The following is a 6,000-nucleotide window of genomic DNA, read 5'->3' as shown; positions in this document are numbered from 1 at the left end:
AGTGTGCCCTTCAGGTTTTGTGACTGGGATGCCGAGGATCACAAAACAAGGTGTGAATAACCATGCAAATATACTTGGTGCCCTTAATATTTACCCCTTAATCAGTGTGCCGGTTAACCACACACGCTCCACCGATACTATGATAAATATTAAGTTACCCTTTGCCTACCTTGTTAAGTCCAGGTTAGTGTGCCGGTTAACCACACACGCTCCACTAACGACTTAAGCAAAGTGCAAAGTGTAATTTCATGGGTTAGCACCAAATTCACATTTTCCTAAGTAACTAAGATTGGGTATTAATAAGAGTTTAGTTACTTAGTATTTATCATTAATACTTTTAATGAAAGGAGAATTATAGTCCTTGTCCTACCCGTTCGGCTAACGACCCTCCACCAGTCAAGGAAGCGGTGGGTGAGAGTGGACACCCATTAAACTGCCATTTTATAGGCAGTAACCTTATACCCCCCTTATAGACCGGCTTCATGAATGAGGCCTACTAACGGTAAGACTGACTTTACTCTTATACATATATATGAATATTATTAACTTATAATATTATAAAGTATAAGGGTTGAATTTTAACTTTTAAAATTCTAAGGGCTAACTTGGAATTAAAGTATTCATAAGTGAAAACTTTTCAAATTCCAAAACTTGAGGGCAAGTTTTGAAACTATTCAAAACTAATTAATTCCATAACTTATGAGTTTAAAGTAGTTTTAATTAAAAAAAAAACTCTTCAAGTTCCATAACTTGAGGACAAGTTATGGAAGACTTTAAACTAATTAATAAAAAAAAACTTTTTTTTATTGTAACTTATGGAACTAATTAAGGTTACACTTTTTTTTTAATTTAATGAAGAGGCTCTTGAACCTCCATAACTTGAGGACAAGTTATGGAGTCATAAAACCATTTAATTAGAACTAGACTCTTCATTTTGTAACCTTTGCCAACTTTTATGAGTTTTATGATTCTTAAATGTGACTTTTCATATAACTTGAGGACAAGTTACAAAAACACACTTTGGAATCAACTCTTAGATTAAAATGGATTGAAAACAACTATTTCACACAACTTTTCTATTAATCTAAGAACCTCATAAGAACAAGATAATTCAAATCATCAATCTTCAAGAAATTAGCATGAACATACAAACTAATACAAATCTTGAAATTATGACAATTATCTTAGAAATTGGATTAGCATGAACATTACCACATCAAAAACAAGTTTATAAGTCCAAAAACATCTTAGGGTAATGTTCATAGTCCAATTCCAGCCAAAACAATCGAATATATGCATCCAACTCGATTTTTCAGCTACTTTTGCAAGTATAACAAGAAAACAAGCCTAGGCTCTGATACCACTGTTGGGTTATGAGCATTCTAACACTCCTAAGTGTACATGCAACCCTAAATACCTTGGATCTATGTTTTATCTATTATACATACAATTATGAACATCCAAGGTATTATCCTAATCTAGCATACAAAATAATAAATATAACAAGATAGAATACATACCTCTTTGATGTCGAATGTCTTCATGAAGCTTGAGTGCCTAGTGCCCCAAGTGTGACACCTCAAATGGTTCACACAACACCAAATACACTTGGAATAACTTGAGAGAAACTTGAACACTCCTTGAAATCGTCTAGCCCTCACACTCACACATTAGTGCACGATTTCTTGAGCCATGAGATTCTTTTATATGGTGGCTATTAGGGTTACACCATGTAACTCATAACTTTACCCATTCCTTATGCTCCATGGATTTTAACCTCCATGGAGTATCCATGGGTCACCCCATGGACTTAGTCCAACATAAGGAATCTTGGATCACAAGCCCACATATATAAGAATGAATTATTTACACAATCAACCCATATATTTAATTAGTCTCCTTTTGATCACTTAATTAATTCCAAATTAATTCTTGATCAATACTAATTAAATAACCTTATTAATATATTAGAACTTATAATATATTAACCAACCTTAAGTGTTATTTCTCTCATTATAGTCTATCCAAATGCATGATGCCATGAAAACCAAATGGACCATGCCGGGTCGGGTCAAGTCTTACCAATTATAGTTATGGACTTAGACATTAATCCAACACCCAGCGCATCCCGGAACTTCTTGCTAAGCGCAAGAGATACAAACGATCGGGTAGCACCTGAATCGAATAGAACGTGAGCCGACATACCATTGACCAAAAAGGTCCCTATACATGAGCACATATATACACATAAGCAATACAAATCAATATCGAGCAGGAAAATACATACGTACTAGCCACAACGTCTGGCACTGCCCGAGCCTCCTCGGTGGTCAACTGAAACGCGCGGCTCTTCACCGCTGGAGCATCCGCCTTAGCAGGGCGGCCATCAGTGATCCTTATTGTGGCGGGCGCAGGCGCCGCCATTGCTCCTCCTCCTCCCTGCAACCTCGGACAATCGGCCCGTTTGTGGCCGGTTTGGTTGCAGTGGAAAAAAATCAAGCCCTTCTTGGGGCAATCCCTGCTCATGTGGCCCGGTTGGCCACACGCGTAACATCCCGTGCCTCCCACTCGACAAGACCCACTATGCGGTTTACCGCACTTGGCATACCGACCACGGCCCTGCTGGCCTCTACTGGAAGAATCAAAGGTCTTAGGCTTTTTATCCTGACCTACTACTGTCTGTGCCTACTCTGGCTTCTGCTTGGTGTGGAAGTCCAACTCCATCTCCCGCTCACAGGCCTTCTCCACCATCTCATTCAGGGTTTTGCACCCTGTAAAGCTCACAAACTCGCGGATATAATCCCTCAGCATGGAATGATACCCCGTCCTCCTCATGTCCTCATCAGTAGCATGCTGTGGGATCAACAGTGCTCGTTCCCGAAACATGGCGGTGATCTCCGCCACAATCTCGGTGGTCTGCTAGAGCTCCTGAAACTCCCTCACTAACCGTTACACCTCAATGGGTGGCGCAAACTCCAGATCAAAGCGTCTGAGAAACTCTGCCCATGTGATCTCAATCACACCAGCTGCCCCCACCTGACTGGTCACCTCTCCCCATCAGTCCCGGGCTCGGTCCCTCAATATACACGAAGAAAATCCCACCTTTGCCGCATTAGGGTAAGAACTCGTGTGTTGGGCGTTCTCCATGTCTGCCACCCAACGTCGGCTAACTATGGGGTCCCTGACCCCGAAGAACTCCAGCGCTCCGCACGCCTTGAATTCCCGGAACGAGGGAGTTTGGGCCCCGACCTGGCCCGCAGCAATCTCGACTCCAAATGAACTGAGGCTCTCCTCCATGATCTCCATCATCCCTTCCTTGACTATCCCAAAAATCATTGGGGTAGCATCAAGGATGTCCCTCGTAACTTCGGCTGCAATGAGCTCGCGCAACCTCTCGTCAATGGGCGATGTACCGTCGCCCGACCCCGATCCGGATCCTGACCCCCCTGCTCCAAATCGTGTCACCACCATCTTGATAAGACCGAATGATCCAGATGATCAAAAAGGGGATACTCCCACACCACTTCTCCTTAGAGCTTCCAGATCTAACATCAGTTTGGGTACATGTCCTGCGCTTCCAGTAGTACGGGCCCAATACTACCTTCCACACCTACCTGTACCTTCCCCCAAGCTCTACCTGATTACTCTAATTTGTCCCAGAAACAAACATATCTCATGGGCTACTGTATAACTCAAATCCAAGGCTATCCTAAGATTTGCTCAATCCCATCAAATCAGACCTCAATCAATCATAACAGGTTGCCTTATGCATGCACATTATACACATAACATGAGCAAATAGACTTTCGAATAATAGACTCTACCCTAGGACCACAACCAGACAAGGAACAAGAAATAAGGCCAAATCAATTATTCTAAGGCTATAAGATCCTAACCGTATATAATTTATAAAGCATACACATAGCAAAATCCATCCGACTATCATAATCCAAATATCAGTATAACATGGCTAACATATTAGGGAACTACTTACTTGAGCTCGGTCGATCACGCGTATTTCACTCTCCCCTTTTTCCATTTAAGAAGTTTTTAACTTTTGATTTTGAAAACAATTTTTACCATTTCCTTAGTTTGAGTTTTGACACACCCGAGAGTGTGCCCGAATCCCTCAAACTAAGGCTCTGATACCAACTTGTAACGACCCAAATTTTCAAAAAAAAAAATTCATTTTTAAATAACCAAAACATTTCTATAATCCTAAAATCTCATAGACAATTGTTTTCCAAAATTCATAACATCAACATTTTATTTCAAATATCAGAGTGTCCCCATATAAAATGTCAGAGAGTGCACGCCGCGCCATCAAGCCTTGCCCTTTCCTTTAGGCTCAGAATTACTTGAAACAAATCAACAAACTGTAAGCTAATGCTTAGTGAGTTCCGTATAGCATACCCCACGCAATCTACATAATCACATAATCCATATTAGCTATAAAAGCTACATAAACCACAAGCCATGAATACAAACATATGAGGATGTCGTGGGCTCCTCCCAATGTCTTACTCCAGGATGCTATGGTCTCCTCCACATGGTCTTACACCTAGGTGCCATGGGCTCCCCCATGGTCTTTAGTTGTAAAACCATGGGCTCCCCCCATGGTCTTTCCTGCAAGTATCACATACACAACTAGCATACCACATAGCATATAAGCAACTAACATACCACATATCACTACACCAACTAGTGTATCACATATCATAAAATGGGCCGGCCTTGGTGCCTTAGACCCATTGGTATGGTGAGGAGACTCACCTCTCTAGAACGCTGAACTGATAAGTCCCAACACGCAGCTCCAACTCAACTGCCTACAATCATCATGTGGGTAGCTATGTCAAAATCCCGAAATACCAAAAATACCCTCAAAGTCAAACTTGGTCAACCATGGTCAAAGTCAAGGTCAACAGTCAAGGTCAACAGTCCATGTTGACCCAACTCGTCGAGTGCATCTAGCAACTCGGCGAGTTCCTTCAGTGTTCAGAAAACCGGGAAAAACCCTATCCAACTCGCCGAGTCATCTTATCAACTCGTCGAGTTCTCGGTGTAGACCGAAAACGGGAAAACCCGATTCAACTCGTCGGGTTCTCGGTACGGACCGAAAACGGGAAAATCTGATCCAACTCGTTGGGCTCTTGGTGCAGACTGAAAACGGGAAAACCCGCTCCAACTCGTTGAGTTCTCGGTGCAAATCGTCGAGTTTTCCCTTGTCTTAACATGTGCAGTCCTTCCAGTCGAAACCAAAGCCCCAGACTGCAGATCCAGTCCCTTAGGACTAAAATACCACGTAAAGTTGCAAACTTTACGTGTATGCAAAGCCTCAAGAGGCTAAAACACTAAAACTAAGGCTCATACTAGGTTTAGGACATGGAGAAGGGCCTAGACTAGATAAAGTGAGCAACTTTATGTCTATAGAGGCCTAGAGGTGTCCAGATCTGAAACCATATCCTCATGACAAGTTCAAATCCGAGAATGACACCATTATGCACCAAAAGTGACCATAAACTTTCATAAGATGAGATCTAAGCAAATAAAGGTCAAGGTAGCAACTTTATACCTCAAGAAGGTTGCCAAGACAGAGTAGATGTCGGATCTACTGCCTCTCTCTTTACTCTAATCTCTTCAAGCTTCAAATTCCTTCACAGCCACACCAAAATCACTCTCCAAAGCTCTCTCACACATTGTAGACGGTATAAGACTCGAACTAGGGTTTTCTCTGGATGTAAGGACGATGAGGAGGGCTACAAATGAGCCGTAAGTTCTTTAAATATGGTACAAACCCCTTAAAATTAGGGTTTTCCTTTACAATGTCTACTCGTCGAGTTGGGGCCTTTGTTTGGTCAAAATATTGGTTTATACTTTGCTTTTCTAGTTGATTGTATTTTTCTGTAATGTTTTATGAGTTTATGGTCAGGTTTACGGCCAGGTGGGTGTTTACGGCATCATCCGTTTGATTGGGATTCCGCACCATCAAACGGATCTGAT

This window comes from Lactuca virosa, chromosome 9 (assembly GCF_052849685.1).
Source record: "Lactuca virosa cultivar CGN04683 chromosome 9, Lactuca_virosa_CGN04683_v6, whole genome shotgun sequence".
NCBI lineage: Eukaryota > Viridiplantae > Streptophyta > Magnoliopsida > Asterales > Asteraceae > Lactuca > Lactuca virosa.
The sequence above is the reverse complement of the archived record's forward strand: the minus strand, read 5'-3'. Positions refer to the sequence as shown.